A 21,907-nucleotide genomic window follows, 5' to 3' on the forward strand; every position below is an offset into this window, starting at 1 on the left:
ACATAAATTCCAAAGAGTGATTTTTAGGAAGAAATGCCAAGTATGGAGAACTACAATAATTCCTTGTACTTAGTTAGTAAAACAGTCCGCCTGGTTTTTACTACAGCCACATCTCTGTTTTTCCAGCATAGTAGTATGCCATTTGGATCTACAACTTTCCATGGTCGAGGTGGATAAAGAAAACAACTGGAAGTAGAAAAAGGCATGGAGCCAAGAAGAGTCCGACATTTCGTCGCATGTTAACTTTGTTGACAACACAAATTAACACTCATAAAAGTTCTTCTCAGCCTGCAAACAAACACAAAAAAACAAAGAACAACGAGAATTTATATGAATACTTTTTGTTCAAAACAACAATAAAGAAAAGGATGAAAAAAAGGGGGGAAAAAGTGGAAAGGCGTTGCAGTTCTTGCACTTTCCTACATTGCAATTTCGTCTAATTGACGCATTTCGTGGCCTGACAAGCATCCACAAGATACTTGTACACAGACACACACACTGGCACGCAACTTGATTTGGGAAATGTCGGAAAAACTGGGCGAAAAAGGGAAAGATGTGGGGGGAGAGGACGCTATAGAGGCTGGTTAGCGGTCATGCTGGCAACTGTAATTGAAAATGTCTTACGCTTGTCGAACCGCAAGACAGAATACGCATACAAACACACACAAAACGGAACGGATAAACACGGATACGAGCACACACACACAATAATACACTTAAACAAACACAGATGCACGTACTTTACTCAGCTATTTGGGGCTTTTCTTGTGAGCTAAAAAGAAAAAAACTAAGCAGGCACGGATTAAGGGCTCTAAGATAGGAATTTAGGTACCTAGTGTTTTACTCAAGTCAAACATTCTAAATTATTGAGAAATTAGGCCCATCTTTAAAAGGAGTGAAAACGATTTTGGACACTTTCGAAAATAATTACATGTTTTAAATAAACTTAAAAAGAACATATTTTATGTGTTGTAGAGCCAACTGTTCTACATTATAAATAAACGAATTTATTCTTCATATTTTCAAGTATGTAAAGTATCGCTTTATATTTTTCTCACAACATAATACTTCAAATATGTGTACTTCAAATAAATTTTCATTTAATTAAACTTTGTATTTAGAAATGGTCAGTGAAATCGTTGAGAGTACAAAACTACCTAGCAGAATTACAAAGCCGCCTTCGAGGGTACCAAATAAGCCCCCAAAAAGCAACTAGCTCTGCGTCGACGGAATAAAATCGCTGGAAGAGGCGAAAATGAGCGTCGAGCTTCAAAATGACAGGACACAGAGGCGGAGCAAAAGGGGAATACCTTCCGCACGCCACGCGCAGTGCTGCCAACTTGTTTATTTGTCGACTGCACATAGCCTCCGGAAAACCGAAACCGAAGGAAAAAAGTTGGAATTTGGGAAGCCCCGTGATGACCCGAACACGGACTCTTCGTCGCATCGCATGGGGTAATTGCCCCATGGTAAGAGACAATCCCAGGACAGAATCAGAAGCGGATACCCAGGAGCAGCTTTGGCAACTTCATTTGCACCGATCCTAAGCCACCAGGAATTCCCACATCCTCCCCGTCCCATTTCGCCCGGTCACGTCATTTTGATGTCTGCAACAGTTTCTTCCTTCATTTTCCTGCCAGTTTGGGATGCAGCTGGCTTCAGAGATGAGGTCAACTAGTTGACACTTTTTGCGCCTTCGCCTTGTGGCGTGTTTTGTGGCAATTTCCTGAATTAGACAAGCGGCATCCAGGGGCCTTCAGATGGAAAGGGAATCCAGGCCATCTTGACAGACTTGAGACCGTGCAAATATGCGGAACAGTCAAGCCAAGGCACCAAATTGATTTCTATCTTAATAAAGTTGAAACGCAACACAAAAATGCCAAGAAAAAAATGAATTAAATGGGCGTCAAAGGCGAGACAAATACCAGTTCATCAGTTAAAAAATTAACTTAATGGCTCCACCTCCAATTTTGTTTCATTATTCCATGGTGGCTAATTCCAAGAAAAACATCTAGTCATAAATCAACACAATTCTTCGAAATTCATGCTACCCTTTAGTCGACGTGCTTTTATAAAGAACAAAATAGAAACTAGGTACTTGATTTGCAATCACAATCAATAGTATTAGCATGGAATCTTTTTAGTCGCTTATTTATTTTCTAAACTAATTTTTAATTGTTTTGTAAAATAATGAAAAAATGACATCTAGGGTACCTTTGGGTCACCATACTACCAACTCAAGTTCTCTAAACTTCTTCCATTGAATTTCATAATTTATTATTAATTGGTTTTGGGCTCTGACCCACAATAGGAATTCATGGGGGAGTTACATGACCAACGAAACCAGTTCAATGAACATTTCAATTAACAGGAACAATTGGAACGAGAAAAGCCAGGGCAAACAAGAGGAACATATTGATCAAATCACAATCAAAAGCAAATAAAAATCGAAATTGCACATAAAATTTGATGCAATTTTATGGCCCAAAATGAAAGTCCCAGAGGAAATAGGAAAGAGGAATCCAGAGATTGGAATTATTGTTGCGTGTGAAAATGAAACAATGAAATGACCGCAAAAGGGACTAAATCGGGGAAGGGATTCCGAATAGAATTGACATTTACGCTAAATTCGAAATGGGAAAATGTGGTGGGGGTAACAGCGAACAGGAAACAGGGAATGTTCAGAATTGTGGGCGTCCAAAACAAACACTGTATTATAGTTTGTAATCGTTTTTCGATTTAATAGCCGAAGTCCCTAGCTCGCAATGGGAACTGGGAATTGCAGACGGCGGACAGGAATATAGACGACCAGGGTTGCCAACTTCATTTGCAGGGGGCTGACGTGGGAGTGGCAAATAGTGGTGGTAAACAGAAATGTCTGTTGCACGAGACAGTCAAAAAACATGATGGTTGGTAAGCGCCCATTGATTGAAAATAAAAATACCCTAACAAAGTTAATTTCAAGAATTAAATTATAAAGGAGCTACGTTTATTTTATTTGTATGTTTGAGAAATTTAATTTGCCTTTAGAATATAGATGAAATTAAATTATCTAATTGATTTTTTGCAAGATTAGCTCCTAGTTCAACTTGTTTTCTGGATAAAGAGTGTCAATAAAAATGCCAAAGTTGCAAGCATTCTCTTAATCTTCGGTGTGCGAAGGGTATTCCAATGGGTTTTCCCTTCCCCCAGCGGTGTGTACAGTTGACATCCTTTAGGCCAGAAAAGCTCTTCGGGGGATTCCCATTTTGGGCCTTAAATTAGTTTGCGTGCCCCAGTGTAATGGTGTGGGTGGGCTTGGTAAGAGATTGTGTGTGACTGTGAGTGTGTATGGTGGAGGTCTAACAAGGTCCGCACGCTAATGTATTTCACGCTCGGCTGGCCATCGTTCAAAGTGGACAAACGGGGGCCTACTACTGCAATAGGGGGAGGACAGACTGTCAGCCCAAATAAAGAGAGCAATTAAAGCGTATTGACCATGAGGAATTTATAATTGAAACACAAAAGCGAAAGCCAAATAAGTTAGAGCCCAAATCCGGTCGGAAGGTCAGCAAATTAAGAGAAATCGGAGAGGGTACGAATTTGATCTGCCTTTGGTCTTCCCGAAGTGTCATCTTCGTCCACAGGGTCACGTGTTTACTGTATCAAGTCCGACTTCAAATGTGTTTCGGTTATGGTCATTTCACCCACCCTCTCTCTAATCTCTAGACAACCCCTGACCTGTGACCCCTGACCCCTCAATAGAGCCGTTAATGCCCGTGGAACAGATGTTTTCAATTCGAATTCGATTCCATTCTTTTGTTTTCTTTCAGGCTAGTGTCACATCAGCAGCTGTGGGAGGTTTGCAACTGGACGATACTTCTGGGGGAAAATTTAGGAAAACTAACAGTGAATTACTGCATGCGAAGGATGATTTAATAAAATATTTAAAGCTACAAAAAATATTTGGCAAATACAGAATTTCTACAGAATTACGCTCCAGATTAAAAAAAAAAACACAAGACACGGTTAAAAATCTGTTTAAGATACCATGTTGTTTTTCTTCTTTTCTCTCCTGAAGATTTGGATAAGTAAGACCAGTAATTTAAACGATTTGAAATGTTGAGAAAATTAACATTTGCTATAATTTCTTTAATGTACCTTATTAAACCTGCGTCGTCACAGCCAACAAAACTGCTCATGTAAACGAAGGCATGCCAATATTAGAGATATCTGCATCTATAATTGCTCAATTCAAAGCCAAATATTGGGGTTCAAGCTAGGCAGCTGTTTGTTTGTATACGGTCCCAGCACGAGACACCTGGTGAACTCGGCCAGGTAGCAGGTAGCTGGTAAGCAATATCAATAAACTAGGTCCTTTCGGGCACATCCAGCTGAGGAAAGCGGGACTGATAAACAAGCAGACGGCCAGGGGTCACGTGCTGATTAATTCATTAAGGATTAATGATCAGCACATGGGAAACAGGCTCGATGCAGGACATCTATTGAGGAACAGCTGACTGCTGGCGGGCATATGCGAAGCTACCAAATTGTGTAATGGCCAGTCAAATTGTTATTTTATGTGGCATCATCATAATAAGCGCATTACCACGAAGGCAAAGGGAATATTGTCTGTGCATTTAAGGATATACACTAGCAGTGGCACACACGTCACAAAATTCCCAGAGCAGTCATATGGAAAACTACGCACGTCCAACTGGGCACAAGGCAAGAGGAAAGGAATGTCGACGAAGGATTCTCACAGGTCCCAGTTGTAGCTGTCATTGAGACGATGCCTTGGGGACATTGAACCCTACTTGTGCTGCTCCGCTTCCTGGAAAATCCTATTTTTTGGCTTAGTGTTGCCAAATTACAACTCACAGTTTAGATAAATTCGTATTTTCTCCCTCTACCCCTAAGATAATATATACTTAGCTAGAAAATATCTAGGTTAACAGCATTTTTGAGTAACTTGCTAGGGACGCGTGCCGAGAGTTACCAGACTCAAAGGTGCAGACGTGTGGCTCAACCGAAAATAGATTCCTGGATATATTTCAAGAGCAGGGGCGAACTTCGACCCTTCGCCAGTCGAGCATCAAAAATTATAAACATTTTTTAAAACACTTGCCAGGGAATTTATAGCCCCAGCTACGTGATGCGGTCACGCATCAATTTTCTAGTAGCTTCATCATCCTGCGAAGACAGTTTCCATTTAATAAACTTTCCTTGTGTCAGTTTCAATACGGGCGGTCAAAGTTCACGTCAACTTTGAGGGGTCAAATTGAATTGCATACATATATACCAAAGCGATAGCGTTTAACTGGACCTATGAGTATGAGTAGTTACTATATAAAGGCAATATTTTAGTGTCCCCTAGCTTTAAGAAGAAACAAACACTATCCTGCAGTTTACTTTAAACACGCTTATGGATTATTTATACGCATAGTACTATAAACTGAACTCCATCTGCCTATTTTATTATTAAATTGCTTAATGCCGGTCAACAGAACTCTCCACAGATTACAAGTCATTACACGGAATCGATGGCTCAGAATGGATCATGCGACCCACTCAGGTTTATTTACATTAAAACATCATTAACATGTTTATATCAACATCAAACTCATTTTACGCATCACCAAACTTTGCGTAATCCTTTGATCCTATAAGGCGCCCGGCACCCACGAAAAAGGTCGGAAAATAAAATCAGATCCAATCCGAATCCAAAAGGCCCATGTGGCGTCCAAGGACTAGGGGCGGGGCTGACTGGCTGGCTGGCTGAAAAAGGGTTTCATATGTCCCGACGACCTCCGGTTGTTGTCACAAATCCGAAATAAATCAGTTAACTTCCCGAGTCAAGGGCTTGTTAATTTGAAATTTATACGAAAAACAATTTAAGCATTTCAACCGAAAATGTTGCCCCGAAATTGGATATGAGTCCCTGTCTATCGCCCTTGCTATTTTGCTATTGGATGGGTCCTTGTGTGTCACCTTGAGTGGTGTAAAGTGTTGGGATAGGTCTACAACGGATTGGAATCTGGTTCGCACAGGAAATCGCAGATTAAAATGTAAGGTGTGGAAAATGTTCTTTATATGTGTAGAATTTTTGTGCTTGAATTGGTTTATTATATGCGATATCTTAGGATAAAGATCAAAGTTAACAAATTAAATAAGATACAAAATATAATTAATTATATGATTTTAGTCCTAACAAGCTTTTTGCTAAGGAAAATTTCCAGATATTAAATATCAAGTTAACTAGATACCGCAATTGCAGGGAAACTTCTTGGTGATTAAGGAAAATACATATATTTAGGCCACACACCACATACTCAACTAAATTCTCCGAAAAATGTCAAACTTTTGCTCAACCATATATCTATGGTATTGCACTTTCAGAAAATGTTGTATTTTGCCAAACTTCCACACATTTCCCTAATGAACCGACCCCAAACCCTTGGCTGCAAATATTTATCTTCGAGATACCAGACGCACATACTCCTACATGATTTGACATTCTGTGGAGACGAAGTTTCGAGGCACCTGGATGTGACTGGAGCCACAAAACTGAGCAAACTTGACAGTTTCAATTAGCCCAACCATCTCTTTCTGGCTTTCGGTGGTGCCGTAAGGATTCCGCAGTCTCATTACGAAATATTTAATCATATTTCAGAGCAGGGAATGCTCAAACAATGCAAACAAATGTGCAAAACCACAGCCATCAGATGCACCAGATGCAGGGATTCGGGGATGCAAGGATACATGGTTACAGATGCAAGGATACACGGATACAATGGAATGATTCGAGTGTATTTGCCAGTTGGCAATAATATCAAATTGCACTCGACTTGCTTTCCCTGAGGAAAGTGTATCCAGGGGATACACAAATATCCTGCAAATACCAGCAAATGTGCAAACATCCCCGCCTCAGCCCCTCTCGCTATCCCTTGGCAAACATTATCCAAGACTTTTTGCAGCCGGGTTAAGTTCTTCCCACTTCAATGTATATATGTATGTATGTATATTCCATTCTCCTCCTGGCTCAGCATTTTACTCCACACGAGCCACTCGTGTTGACAAAGTTTGTTTCTTGTTATTTGATATGCTGCGCGGTTATTTGATAATAACAGCTGTCTGTGGAGGCGGCAAGGGGGCGAGGCAATCGGTGTAGGGATCCTCCTGAGTAGCTGTCCCATAATATCAATCGAAGTCCTGCTGATGAGGCATTCAATTGTTTGCCAACTGATTGTGCGACTGACTTTGAGTACGGAAATTCCGTGCTAAAATGGAAATGGAATGCTGGGAGCGAGTAAAGAGAGTTGTGTGGATGAAAAACCGGGAAAATGTAATTCCCTTTTGTCTTTGCTTGAAAATGTCAGAGGTAAATCTGAAACTATAAACCCGAATGAAATCTTAAATCCTTATTATTACGCTCACTGATTTTGTTAAGCTAATCATATTTAAGCATCGCTTTTCTTTCATTTATTTTTATAGTTTTAATTCAAGATAAAGTAAAATTGTTTCTGTTCTTTGATAGGTAACATTTAATGAGTTTCAAGAATAGTTGTCACTCCGGTTTGTAACTTATCTCAGATCAGTTTTACTAGCGTCTTAACTTTGCATTGAATTTAACCTTCCGCTGTCTGTCAATTAAATCCAATTGAAAATAAATTAATTTTGAATCTTCGCCTTTCGACATTTTCCACATTTCCCCAAAACTCAAAGTCGGTGGAGGAGGAGAGAGCCACTTAAGCTCCAAATTAGACCAAATACAGAACCGAATGACGGGCAAAGGCACTGCTCTGACCAAAATCAATAGGTCTGGGCAAGAGCTTGACTTGTCTTAACCACCGTAAGATATATCCATTGATGTCCGATGACCGGCAACAAACTTCGTTCTGGTTCACAGTGAAAGGCAAATCTCATTTGCACTTTCTGTTTTGCTACTGTCGCAACATTAGAAATGCATTTGGGTGGTTTGGTATGTAAATAATTCATGGCTACCACAGGCCAACATACATATGTGCCATCAGCTTAGCATATATGTCTGGGGACAGTGAAGTCTCCACCAGGTGGACAGTTGAGGTGACTAGATCAATCATTTGTTGGTTGACTTTAAGTTGAAATGCATATATATAAATTCGATGATTAAGCTGATTGGTTTAATCCGAAGTCATTATATATTGTGTATAACATTAAAAATAAAAAAAATGGTTTTTGTCTGAGTTCATCCTGTTTTCACTTTTCATTTCTGCAGTTCACGCTTCGCCCCCTAACATTTTCCTCTTCGCCACTCAATGTTCTTTCTTTCTGGCATCGATTGACATAGTTCCACTTCTAATGGATTTTTTCACGCCAACGACAACGACACAGTTGTTCACAGGGCACAAAGAAGTTGAGTGTTTTCCCTGTTTACCTTATTTCGGAAGATGGTAGAAGTCGATGGGTGGGTGGGTGTTTGGTCGGAAAACTTCTCGGCGACTTACCTGAAAGACAAAGAAAAGGGAAAGAATAAGAGAAATGTTGATTAAAGTTGCAGCTAAACTCAAAGTTAGAAATTACATTTAAAGTTTGAGATTAAGTTGAAGCTCTTTTCATTAAACATTGAGTGGGTTAATTGTGAAGGATTTCTAAAATAAGTTAGATATAACTTCATTTTATTAACTAAACTAAATCTTATATGTAGTAGTAAGTTTGTGGTTTCTTTTGCAGTAATATATTCGAATTTATTTCGGAAACCAACAACGTAGAAACAAATATTTAATGAGCTCCAATTATCATGGATCGTCAGAAGGGCATCTTTTTAAGCTCTTCTTTAAATATTTTCTATTTGTGTCCTCCAGTGACGTTTAGAACAGAACACTGATATATTTATGGTCTAGTTGAAATGAAAAAGTCATATTTTAAGAAGAGGGACTTATCAGCGGTGGCTAATTTCTAATTGGAAATGAAACACAGATAGGAATACTTAGGTACGGAAAGTCTAGTTTATCGCAGCTGTAATCTGTCAGATGGAGAAGTCAGTTGGGGTCGCCCCAAGATGGTTTAGTCGTTGTAAGAAGTGCACTTGGCCATCTAAGAGTTCCCCTAGTTGCATCTCGTGTTGTGTTATTAAACCCGACAGTTTTATTTGTCGGCAGCACGCCCATCTCGTTTCCGAAGAGTTGGGATGCTCTTTCCATTCTTATGACACTTTTTCCAGTACGTACATATATTTTATTTTACATTTTCCCCGCTCCCTTTTCGCTTTTGACACATGTCATGTGTACGCTACGCCCTCAGGGTAAAAAGAGGGGGTACGGGATGCTTCCGATGCACAAGTGTGCAAGACAATTGATTTTTTGTTGTCTGCCCTCAAATCTATAAAAATAAACTCCGATTTCACTTCCCGGGAAAGGGGGAAAGTGCATGGCGGGAAAAACAGCACGGTGGTTGCTCGGAAAAAGGGGAAAAGTGTTGAAAATTGAGTTGAAGTGTTTTCGGTCGGGATTTTGACATTGGCATTTGCAGGGCGATCAATTTTTCAGTAGCAGTTTTCGGACGGCCATAGTAGAAAGAGTAAAAGGGAAAGTTGTGGATGTATAATATTTTTTAAAATTCTATAAATTTTTACAAATATGGTTTGCTCTTAGTTATAAGAGTGATTTCCTATTCTAAATCAGAGAAAAGGGGAGTTAGTTCATCAGCATGGATTTACACCCACTTACAAAGCCCATTCCCCGCCACTTAGATTCTTCAAATCCCCTTTGTTTTTTTATTGTCAATTTTATGAGGCAAGTCGGACGCCTCTGGGAGGCTGCCGTAGTTTTTAAATGCTCTCACCGATCAACGGTTAATGCCGCCGGGAAAATTGGGGAAAACTTCCGAGAGGTGCCGCACTTTTCTCACCTTGCCGATTAATTTTGTTTCTTTTGGTGTTTTTCCCCGTTCCGTTTTCCACTGGCTCTTCATTCCCATTTCTTCTTTTTTTTTTTTTGGGTCACTTGCGGCCCTTTGCCTATTAACTTTTTGTGGTCGACGACATCCGTTGAACGTTGACAAAATTAGAAATACGTGGGCGGAGCTTGACTTGGTGTCAAATGAATTAATAACATAAAGATGTCAAAGCTTAATTATCATAAATAGGCAAATGACAACAAATATTAGACGATCCATTTGTTGCTCCTAATTTGAAAATGCAAAAATGGAGATGCTCCTGGCCCAAGTTACATGCCCAATTATATATCTGTATATTTCGATATATCTTTTAATGGCTGCTCATTAGTTGAAATTGGCTTGACACTAATTCGCTGGCGTGGCAATCAAATTTATGAAATTACAACGCCTCTCTTTCTATCGACCGACCATTTTCCCCTCGTTTTTCCGCTCGCTGGATTCCTAATTAATTTGTTGGCGTTGCCATGAATTAATTAATAATGTGAAATCAAATGACGCTGATTGTTGTTTTTTGGTTCGGGCTTTAGAAGGTGTAACAAATCGAAATGGCTATTTTTTTGTGGCATTTATTCGCTTTAGTGAAGGGGGGCAAATGATGGGATTTTCTTATTGTGTGTTTATCAATAACAAAATAAATTCAATTGGACTTAAATGGTTGTTTTGCCCCTTTTGCTAGAGGTGAGCTATTTCGTAATGCACTTTTTCTTCCACTTGCGCTTTTTTTATGAAACTCTGATCTATGTTGAATATATTATTTATGAGAGCTTAATCCCATTGCATTATTAGCTTAATTTTTGTATTTTCCCTTTTCTATTAAATTGAGCATCAAATCGAAAAAATGACGAAGCGAAAAGTTTGTTAGCTTTATTTTGATGTGTCCGCCTCTAGGGCTTAATCATTAAAATTCACTTTTCGCCTGCTTTAATATCAAATCTTCGGAACCGTAACGAAAACTGGAACTGCGGATCCGAAGGGGTGGTGTTATATGTAGTAGTTGAGCATATGCTGGCTGCTCGGGGAGAATTATGTGGCGCAAAATAATAAAAGAAGAAACTAACGCAGGCAAATTTATGCGTTGTGAAAAGTTTTTCCCTTGCAGTTGGCTGCCAGAAGACACAGCATACTTATGGCACCCAGTGTCCAGCCTTTAAATGGAGTTTTTACTTATTTTTGGGTTTTTTTTTTGGGAGGCCCGGCAAATAAATTTTTTTCGGCCCCACTCTGCCTTTTATTCTCGACTTTTCCCCCCGCTCCGTGGCAAAATGAGGCGCAACGAAGCGTATGACAAACAGATTTTTCTCAAACACAAATCTGTGCGTTGAAAAGAAAAGCAAGGAAAGGAAAAGAAAAGGCGCTGGCGAAGGCAAGAAAAAGTGTAGGAATTTCCATAAAATTAGAATAACAGCAGCCGAAGCTGCGAAGTCGGCAGAGGCAGAGGCAGCGGCAGTGATTCTTTACCGCCGACGGACAGTCCCAAAATTTATGAGCAGCTCCAAAAAAGAAAATATGCAAGGACCAAAAACAACAACGAGAACGAAAAATGTGCACGGCCTAGAAAAACGCACTGCTAAAAAGTCATACTAGAATTAATATGACTATAAATTTCATAGCTTAAAATGCATTACATTTATTCTGTTATAAAGTAAATAGTTGCGATATTTACGATGCAACCGCAAAGTAAAATATTAAAAAGTCATTACTATTTTACACATATTTAGTCACAGATATTTCCATAAGTAAATACATTTGTTCAAGATTTCTATAGCTAATGTCGGCATTCAAAACTTTTTGTTTTATTTGTTTGTAACGAAGTTAAAACAACTGAAACCGATTTCAAACATTTTTTTCAGTGCAGCCACACTAGCGGCGAGGTAAAAAACCGAGCGCAACGCCGAAAGAGACAAGAAAATTGTGTAAAAAATAATTGAAGTCGAATCTGCGACAGATTTTACACACGCACGACTGTTGAAAAATCGGGGTGGCGAGGAGTTGCTGGCTGGGTGGCAAATAAAATATTAGGGAAAAGACAAAACCCTTTTTTGTCATCCACCAACCCCGCCCCCAGCCAGTTCTAGTAGTTCGGTCCCCGGAGGATTTTTTTATTCGCGGAATGCTGAATTTTTTATTTTTCAATTTGTTCAGCGCCAAGTTTTGTGGGAGAGCTTACGGTAAGTAATTTATCTTGACAGTGGCATCTCAGTCGAGTTCTTGTGTGCACGCTTTTGTCCAGGGGAAAATCATTTTTTATTAAATTAATTTACCTAATTGCATTTTTGGAAAGGATATTTACAAAACTCTATTTTGCTTTCTGAATTTATTTAGTTTTTAGCGATAAAATATAATATCTATTACCAATTAGGTTCCAAACTTGTAAGAACTATCTTTGAATACAATATTCTTAGAAATAGTTTTCAAGACAATATAATAATTTTAAGTGTTTTCTGCCACATTTCTCAAAAATTTGGCTTAAAAGTTAGACATACCTATTTTCTGAATGTTTTTTGATTATTTTCCAATAAGCAAGTCATATTTTCGGTGCGAACCTTAACGGTATTGCTTATATTGCATTCCGCTATTTGACACTTAAGCGCAGCACAATTTTTCCTCACCACGCAGTTTTTCACTCGGTTTCCGACTCTATTTTTTTGGTTATTTTATTTAAAAGCCTTTTTGTTATAGTGCTAGGTTGCTTGTGGTATTTTTAGGTGATATTTGCTGTGGGGTAGCTATTTCCCCACGCTCTATCTTTTCTTTTTGTGGCGCAATTGGAATTACAAATTTTTTATTACTTTGCCAGCGACACTTTTTCAGGTTTTTTAGTTGTGAGTTTCTGCGAGTGTGTGTGCTTTTTCATAAATCTCCAAATTGAGATTTATGTTAGTTTTGCATATTCTAGCCATGTCCGTGAGCGGTTAGCAGCGTCCGCAAAAGGACGAAGCCAGAAGCTTTAAAACTTTTAGTTTTTCGCTGTGAGGTGGAGTGGAAGGGGATTAATAAATTAGTTTGCGGTCGAATTGTCGCTCTTCTGGCCTTAACTTTTTGATTGCCTTTGGCGGTTAGCTGACAGATGGCCAGCAATTAGCTGTTTTGGGAGTCCAAAGTGGGCTCCATTGTGCATTGCGAATTTTAAGTTGAATAACTTTGAGGAAATTTGTCAATTGAGTATGATTTGCTCCAGTTAGAAAATGTATTTGGATTTTGATTAATAGATTTTTTAACTATTAAAGGTGGACTCAGTAATCATGCCAATAAAACAAATTGCCAAGGCTCTAGAACGATTTCCACAAGATGACTTAGGCATTCAAACTGTTTTCAATATTTATGCAAAGCTTAATCCACTGTCAGAACTTGAGCTCATCGCATAAACATAAGTATTTCTATTGGGACACGCCCACTCCGCTGGCAAATCCATAAAATCCTCCAAAAGCTACCAGATGTTTTCCTGACGCAATGGAAATTCGAGGCAGAGGAAACTGCGGAGCGAGCGGCCTAATAATCTGTACGATTTGCCTTTTCGCCTTTTGCCAAGAGATTTATTACCGCCTCGTTGCGGATAAGAGAAGTGCAAAGACGGACTGAGATGGGGGACTGGCTGTATAAGATGAATATACGACTTGGGCACTTGTCTCCTTGTTTATGAATTTCTGGTGTCGCATCCACTGCAATGAAGTCATTTTGGGACACTTCTGTTTCGGCTGCTGCCGTCTCTGCTGATTTGGATATTTATCATTATTTCTTTTATGACGCCATGTGATACAATATTTATGTGCTGCGAGGGCTGGCCAAAGAGTTATGGCCGGCATTTGACATTGACACTATTGCATATATTAAGGGGAACTCAAGCAGATTTTCAACCCTTTGTCAATTACTAGGGAGAAAAATCCAATCTCATTATGAGCTGTCAGTTGGGCAGGCCAATCAACGGTGCCATTTGGATCTAATTTGATGAGAAGCCCACAATCAGTTATCCCCCCGCTTCCTACCGACTGATTGATTTAAATAATATGGGAAGGAAAGTACGGGGGCTGGCATAAGACAGCTTGACAAATCTGTTGGAAGCTCGGAAAACTATTAGCATACGGGGGCTTACATATGTGAGCGGTCCCTCGATAAGAACCCCAGGGCCTCAACTAGAGGCCCCCAAAGGCGCTGACAAAAAAGTTTCAGACAAGTTAATCATTTGCGGGATATTATCAATCCATTTTGGGGTTTTACCCAAACGTTTTTCACTACCCTCAAAAAACGATGAGGGATAAATGAAATTGTGATTCAATTTGTTTGGCGCTTAAGTAATTTGATGAATAAAAGGTTTTGCCTGCCTATCATAAATTAGCAAGAGATTGTGTTTTAAATATATATTTTAAAACTTCAAACTGTTAAAGTACTAAAATATATTTAATCATAAAGTATATAAGAGTATCTGCACTTTAGGTTGGTAAGTCTAGGATAGTGTTAACCATTGCTTTGTTTTATCCAAACTCCCCCGATCCTTTCTCATCTCGGCAGATGGAATTCGGATTAGTTTGTAGTTTCCCTCTGCGTGTGTGGGATTTGGGCACATCATTACAGAAAACTCCCAGGCGTAAGCTGGGACTCGTGCTTGGGACCGACCTTTCTTGCAATATGCGGTGTATATTTTGGGGGTGAATAAAATTCAGGGGAGCCGAGAGCGAAAGAGGGAGGCTGCTACTACGGCAACCATAATAAAGCTTATAACACTTTGCATTTACTACACTAATGCAAATACAATAGAACGATGTGAGCAATGTCCATATGAGGAAGAAGTTCACTTAAAGAAAGTAGCCTCCGAAATTGGAAAATAGGTCAATAATGTTACTTAGGACTAAAATTAGTTAGTTTCAAGCGCAGCATTACCTATATATTATTTTTATAATACAGTTCTGCCATTTTAGTATTCACTTCAATCAAATGGTAAGCTATGCCCAACCTATTGACCATTTCGCGCAGTGTATGGGCATTGAGCGTGTGCTTTGCATCCCATTTCGACTTCAATTATGCCCACATATGTCGGTTGAGGCACAAAATTTGTTTAAGCTTCACTATGGGATTAAAATTTGCAACTCAACGAATAGGGCGCCGGATCATGGCTATGCCTGGGAACCGGGAAACGGGACCAGGGCAAGGATCCAGGTCCAGGACCCCAGACTGTGCCCGTGTGTGTGTGGGTGTGTTGGCTTAGATAGCTCCGCTTGGCTTGGGCCATTTGGTTACTGCGGTCTTGGAAGTTTACTGCGGCTGACTCTGTGGCCCAGTGCTGGGTTAATAGCCGGTATTAGGCGGTGGGATTTCCTTCAAGGACCTACTGGCCCCATGCAATGCGAATTGAACTCATTACGGCTAAAGGGATTGAGATTGGCTTATTGTTCTCGTCCAGATCGAGTAACAGGTAACCATTCAGGTCAAATTAACAGAAATAGTTTCTGGAATATGAAATGTACCCCAAAGACATTAAAGTTAGCTGATCTTAGCTTTTGTACCGAGAGTTAAAAAGCATTTATTAGATGCAATACTTAACAAATATGCAATACCATGTTAAGCATTAATTTTTAATTTTTTTTATGTTTCAATATAAATAAAGCTTTCACATACTTGGTTTCTCTCCTAGACTTTTCCAATATTTGCAGTTTGCGGCTCTAATTTTTGAACTTTTGCCACATGAATTATAATGTGATTTGAATTTGCCGCCGCATGCTTGGCACATTTTGTTTAACCCCCTCGGAGCCCCTTTAACCCCTTTAGGCAACATTTTGTGCTGATTTAACACTTTAAGCCTTTGCCACAGTGTGGCACTCAACAAGATGATTTATGGCTGGCAAACGAGAGAACCAGAAACGGGGAAAAGAACGCCGGTTCGCAAAAGTATGCAACATAAAAAAATAGGTTATAAGTGGGTGAAAGTGTAATGATAAGGGAGCGGAGAGGGTGTATGCACAGAGAGAAATGTACCTTCCTATATATTTAAAATATAAAAAAAAACATAAAGATATTGGTCAGATTGCAGGTAGTCTATCTCGACCAAAATCTTATTATAAATATTTTCATTTGAAAAAGCAATCAAAGCACAATATATTCGTACTAAAATTAATTTGTTGTGCAGAAGTCGGCGGAATGTCGACTGCAAGTCACTTAAAAATGGCTCAGCAAAAGGTGAAGCACACACAGCTGCGGACATGGCCGAAATGCACTTAAAATGCAAGAAAGAAAAGCAGAGTGAATGCAACAGCAGCAAGCAGGGAAACAAGCAGAAACAGCGGAGCAAACAGCATCAGCAGGAAAAACAACAAAAATTAAAGCAGCAAGGGAATAAAGGAAAAACAGTAGGAAAAAAAGAGACACACGAGAAAATTGGTATAAAAAAGCAGCAAAAAAGCAGCAGCATCAACACATCTGCAAAACGGCTCTAAGATCCCTACTACCCGCTTCACAACAGTGACAGCTAAAAAAACAGCAACAGGGCCAAGGAAAAAAATCAAAAATGCATTCCGGAAAAGAAAGAATGCCCCGTAAAGAAAGAGATAGAACTTGCCACCTCAACCGCGGCAGCACCAAAATAAAACAAACTATACAGGTAGGAGAAAATAAATTACTTTAAAAACTTTAACTTGAAGGCGCCCAAGCTAGACTCGAGGCATAATATATGTATAAAGATGGGTGGGTATATATACTCCGCACAAGTGATATTCGAAAGCTGTGTGTGTGTGGGAGTTTGGAGTGCCATAAGCAAACACTTTCCAGTGCATTTAAAGTGCGGCACAAACAGCAACAGCAGCTACTTCAGCACTCGCTCGGCTTTTCCGACTTTTCCGACCCAGCCGTGTGCCGTTAGGCCCAGACACCCACTTCATTCGCCCATTGTCCGCCCGCCACGCCCCCTCTTGGCACTTACAGCGCTTGTTGCCAATAATATTTACACTAAAAAGTGTGCAACACTCTTACAAAAGGATAGAAAAATATTGCAACTGGGAAAAGTGCAACAGTTTTCTGCCGTAGACAGAAAAGAGAAAATACGGGCCACGAGAAGAAGACAAAAATTGCGGAAACGGATTCCGGCTGTGCCAAGTTTTGTGCGCCCGAGCAACAGTTAGCAACATTTTGTGCCTAAATATTTTCCAGCTAAAAGATTCCGGAAGAGCTGTTACTATCTCCATGGCACACCCACTAAGCCCCTGATACTGTTGCTGTTGAAAAACTATCTCCTCCGCAAAAGCTAGCTAATTTTGGGACCTAATTTGTGTCATCCTGTTTGTAAAAGTTCACTATCCCTCTGCCTATAGCCCTCTCTCTTTCACTTCATGTATCTTCGTCTCTATATAGTTGAGTGGATTGCTGCCTCATGTGGTGACCCAGGGGATGATTCGCAGTTGTGTTTGGAAATGGAAATGAAAGCCAGTTGGGGGAAGACAGTAATTATCCCATCTACTGGGAAGTAAGAGAAGGATCCGGATAGGATTTAAGCAGGTTTGATTAGCTTTTAATACCTTCCGGCTATCTGTAACAATAGTTTCGGATTCTACAAAGGTTAAACAGCATCTTCATCATTTAGTATAAGTGTTTTTAGATACTTGCTTCCGTATCAAATAACGAAACATTTGAGTTATTTATACATCTTAATTGTATAAATAATTTAGTGACTAACCAAAATGGCTTTTTCCTTTTTAGTCCCCTCAAATAGAAGTATGTTTTCCATTTTATCTCTTTATAAAACAACTGACACATATGAGCCTTGACTTTTCGCAAATATCATTCGTTTATTTTGATATATGTTTGCAATATGACTTGCTTCGATTTCATGGCAACTCAAGGCCAAAATAAAAGAAACCCCACATTTTTTACACGCCATTCGTTTTCAATAAGTTGCAGCTCCCGGAATTAGGGAAGCCCGAAAACATTGATGCACATATGTGCGTAGGGAAATACATTTTTTGTTATACGAATGTAAATAAATACGAGCACAATGCCCAACTGGAAAGTCACGCTGACTTTCGCTAACCCAACGAAAAAAAGTTTGTGTAATGCGAGGCGTAAATTGTTCGCAGTCAGCTATGAATATCCAACATTCTCCTTCTTTTTTTACCACCCCTCTGCTAACGAATTGAACTACCAGACAACTCCACCTTTTTCGCGTTTCGGATTCCGGAGCAGCCTCAACAGATTGCGGCAACTTTGTGACGTTGCGAAAAGGCAAAAAATAAAGATTCGAATGGGGCAAAAAAAAAATATCATGAATGCTCGAAAAACCCCAAGGAAGGTGAAAAAGTTGAGGAAATATAAGTAAAGCATTCGCCCATATGGGTTGCCGCTGAGCTTCATGTGTGGCGGGAAGATGTTGGCTACTATAAAAATTACTTTGTTTGCCAGCAGCAGCTCCTTCGTCGTGCAATTTTATTGAGCCTCGAACAGTGAATGCCAAAAGTTTGCAACGACAGCGCCGAGCTGGAAATCTCAGTCAGTTTGGGACCAAGATTTCTCAGTTGTATTGGGCTAGTTTGCCATATTATTTTTTCTTCTTTATTGCCCCATGTATACTTATATGTGAGTATATAAACCAAAATCGTAAAAGTGATTTTGTGACGATTCAGCGATTTCTGGCTACAGGTACTAGTATAGTAGTCTTTGCTGGCAAATGGGGATGGGTCTTGTTAGTGAAGAGAAATGGTTCCACTACCGCCAGGTGATTGAAGAGAAATGGAGCTATTGGGGATCGCAGGGAATGTTTTTCGGGACTCGAATAGTTTGGCTTAAAGAGTTGCCAGTGGGAGAGAAATTGCGGCCATAAAGCTGAGATTGTTTCAGTTGCTATCTCTACGATATTTCCACGTGTATGTGCTGGGAATAATCTTAAGAGGTAACACAATTTACTACACACAAATCTTCTATAGAGATACAAAACTAAAGTTATTCAGTTTTAAAAAAGCCCTGTAAAATGCTCAGTTTTTGCAAAAATCATGAAACATGCAATGCCCTTTTGGTTGCATTTTCCTCTGACTCTGTATTTCCTTGCTTGCAACACACATCTGACCTTGACTGGTTTCATTTCAGTTCACTTTTGCCATTTGACTGCACCACGGTCGTCTAACTAACCCATTAGGGGTTAAGTCAACTTCAATTTAAACCCAACCCAGCTCTTGCGCTCCCCCGTTTTTAAAACTTTCCCTCTTTCTCTCAATATTTTCGACTTTTTGCCTGCCTTGGGTCATGGCACATATGTTTTTAATTATAACTTCTGCACTCACTGCTCGTCGAATCAACTCAGACATTGCAGAATTCCCCTTGTTTGGCTCACACTTTTTTATGGCTTCTGAGCCAAGGGGCTTTGTTCCACATTTTACTCTTTCTCCGGACTTTTTCTGCGTCCTTTCTTCGCTGCTGCTATAATTTTTTGCAAATTTATGTTGCGTTACATTCACAACAAACGAGACATTTTATAGCAGATCATCAATCAATTTGTCAGCTTTTCTAGGGAAGTCTTTTGCCCGCTCTCCCGATCAGGGTCTGGACCACGCCCCACATGTGATTAAGCATTTGGGCCCGGCAGCCATCCGAACATAAACCTATTTATAATACGACCGGGAACCGGGAACAGCAGCCGGAATATGCTATAAAGTATAATTTTATGGCAGTGAAAACCACAGGCGCCTCGGGCCAAAAAAGAACCATCGCAACCCTTGGATGAATGGTGGTAGAAAAATACGGGAGCAGTACGCTGCAGTTGCCATGCGTTGGCAAACTTTTGCCACATTAATTTCAGCCGCAAAAAATACGTCTCGTTGACGGAGTCTGTCAATGTTGCCGCTGTGCATGTTGCATGCTGCATGCTGCATGTTGCCGCCTTTACAAAGGCAAATAAAGCGAGTTGCTGCTGCTGCTGCTACAGAATGAAGACAAATGGCAGCCTGCTGAAAGCTGTGTAAAGTGTGTGCCGAGTGTAATTAGACAAACATTTGGTCGGGCCAAGAGCGAGGCCAATTGCTAATTGCCTCAATCAACAAAAGTTTCCATATTTACGCCAGAGACAAAGTTGACAAAAATTGTTTTTTAATATGAGCGCTGGCAACTAAGAACAAGCGCTCGAGCAAACAAGCTCGAAAAATAATTAGTAAGTTAAATTTGACTTCCTTCGTAGTATAATGAGATGAATATTCTGATGTATCTTCTATATAAATATATACATTTTATTTCAGAGTCTCATCGTTTATTTTAACTTGCCCTTCGGTTAATGCTTTTACAAATATATTGCTTATATTTTTTTCTGTGTACTAAAAATTGCACACTTGCCGCCTTCCGCGTTTTCATGCTGCTGATCATTTTTGTCGCATTCTGCGTTAATGACAGCCGACAACCGACGAAGCGCGGCTGTTTCTAATTGTTTTAGCACTCCCGTCGGCTGGAAAATCGGGAAAAATTAGAAGGAAATTGGGGCGCAGCAGCTATTGTTAATGGATATTTGGCCCGTCTGCGGCCGGGCAAGTTCAATTTTTCGGTAAAGTGTTAATTACACCAGGCAACGACAAATTTTGAAAGATTCCTCCGTGCCAGCTGACAAATCATTTGTTGCGGGCTGGACATTCCGGGGGTAAGGCATTTGAGGTCCAGAGACTGCGGTTTTAGCCACCCCAGACCAGCGACATTTGACAAATGTCGACCAGACACGGCCAGAGAAATTTGGTGAGAATTAAGCCACGGGGAACGGCGGGGGCAGAATTATTGGGGAAATGGGGTGAAAATGCTCTCGATGAAGGAGGCATTGAAAATTCTCGGCATGCTCTCGGCGGCCCAATTTAATTGCTGTTGGCGAAGTGGATGCTGATGAGCTTGCCGCTTATTTCTTGTTGCCAGTGTGCTAATGCTGTTTATGTTGCTGATTTTCCTGCAACAGTTGTTACTGCCATGTTCGTTGTTAGTGACTGCCAACTAATGTATAGAGAAATATTGCTGCAGCTTTGCCAAATAATAATCTAACTTACTTTATATTTTCAAGAATTATGTTGAAGCTTATCTTCTGATTTAACTGTGATGCTGCTGAACTGTGTAATCTCTTTTCTCGTTTAACCAATTCTTGAGTTTGTTCATATAATAGTGTAGAAATATTGCAGATAGTTGCTCAATATTTACGTCCGTCACAGCTCATGCATCCATAACCATCCAGTGACAGATACTTATATAAGATACATAACGCATTTGATCACACTTGCAGCATGGCTATTCACTCAACAGCAGGCAGGCAGCTTGGAGTGGCCTCAAATCGTAGTCACGTTGCCAGCATTGCGATAATTGCGTCTAATAACTTTTGATGGCTGTAATTAATCCCCAGTGGCGACCCGCCTCTGACCTCCGTTCCCAATCCATCACGCCACCAAAGGATGTCAACGATGCGGAGGAGGAGCAGCAGCAGGAGCAGCACATCATCATCTCGGGCGATTCTGTCAGCCATGAAATTGACACGTCTTTGGTATTAAGTGGCACATTGAATAGTCCAAATTAATACCCGTGCTTCATGGTTGTTATCCGCGTTGTTCAACCGTGTTGTTCAATAGCAGGTCCGGTCAATACACTTAGTTAGCGTCAGCAAGTGAAAACCACGAATGGGATTATACTTCGGTTTCTTTAGAAGAGAGGTAATACCCTAGACTGAGTTCATTGATTAATTCAATATATATTCACATTGAACATGAGTAGACAGTCTTAAGCTACTTACATAAAATCAAAATAACATTTGAATCAATTGTATATATTTTGCCTACCCCCACCATTATACCTGTGTTATTTACACAGAAGAAACGCTATAAATAGGCTATAAAATGGTTTATCTTTGAGCAATATCGTTTCCAAGCGATTGCAAAAGAACAAAAGATCTTCAAAGAATCCTTCTATTCTTTAGCCATTGTCTTGTAATTTCTGCACTTTCCAAAGCAATTAAATCGAGGGCGCAACCCTCTCGAGGGTGCGGGGCACAACAGCAGAGATGGGGCGA

At 40.0% G+C, this 21,907-nt stretch overlaps 1 protein-coding gene and 1 long non-coding RNA gene across 3 annotated transcripts in view; one reads left to right on the forward strand and one right to left on the reverse strand.

The window, feature by feature from the left end:
• LOC6614466 overlaps nt 1-21,907 on the reverse strand; it is a 70,954-nt gene that overhangs the window by 28,696 nt on the left and 20,351 nt on the right. The gene's annotated exons all lie outside the window — the stretch shown is intronic.
• LOC116802081 lies at nt 810-1,309 on the forward strand. Its single transcript, XR_004362463.1, has 2 exons — nt 810-1,026; nt 1,122-1,309. It is a non-coding gene; the product is annotated as an uncharacterized LOC116802081 (long non-coding RNA).

The sequence above is a fragment of the Drosophila sechellia genome, chromosome 2L (assembly GCF_004382195.2).
Source record: "Drosophila sechellia strain sech25 chromosome 2L, ASM438219v1, whole genome shotgun sequence".
NCBI lineage: Eukaryota > Metazoa > Arthropoda > Insecta > Diptera > Drosophilidae > Drosophila > Drosophila sechellia.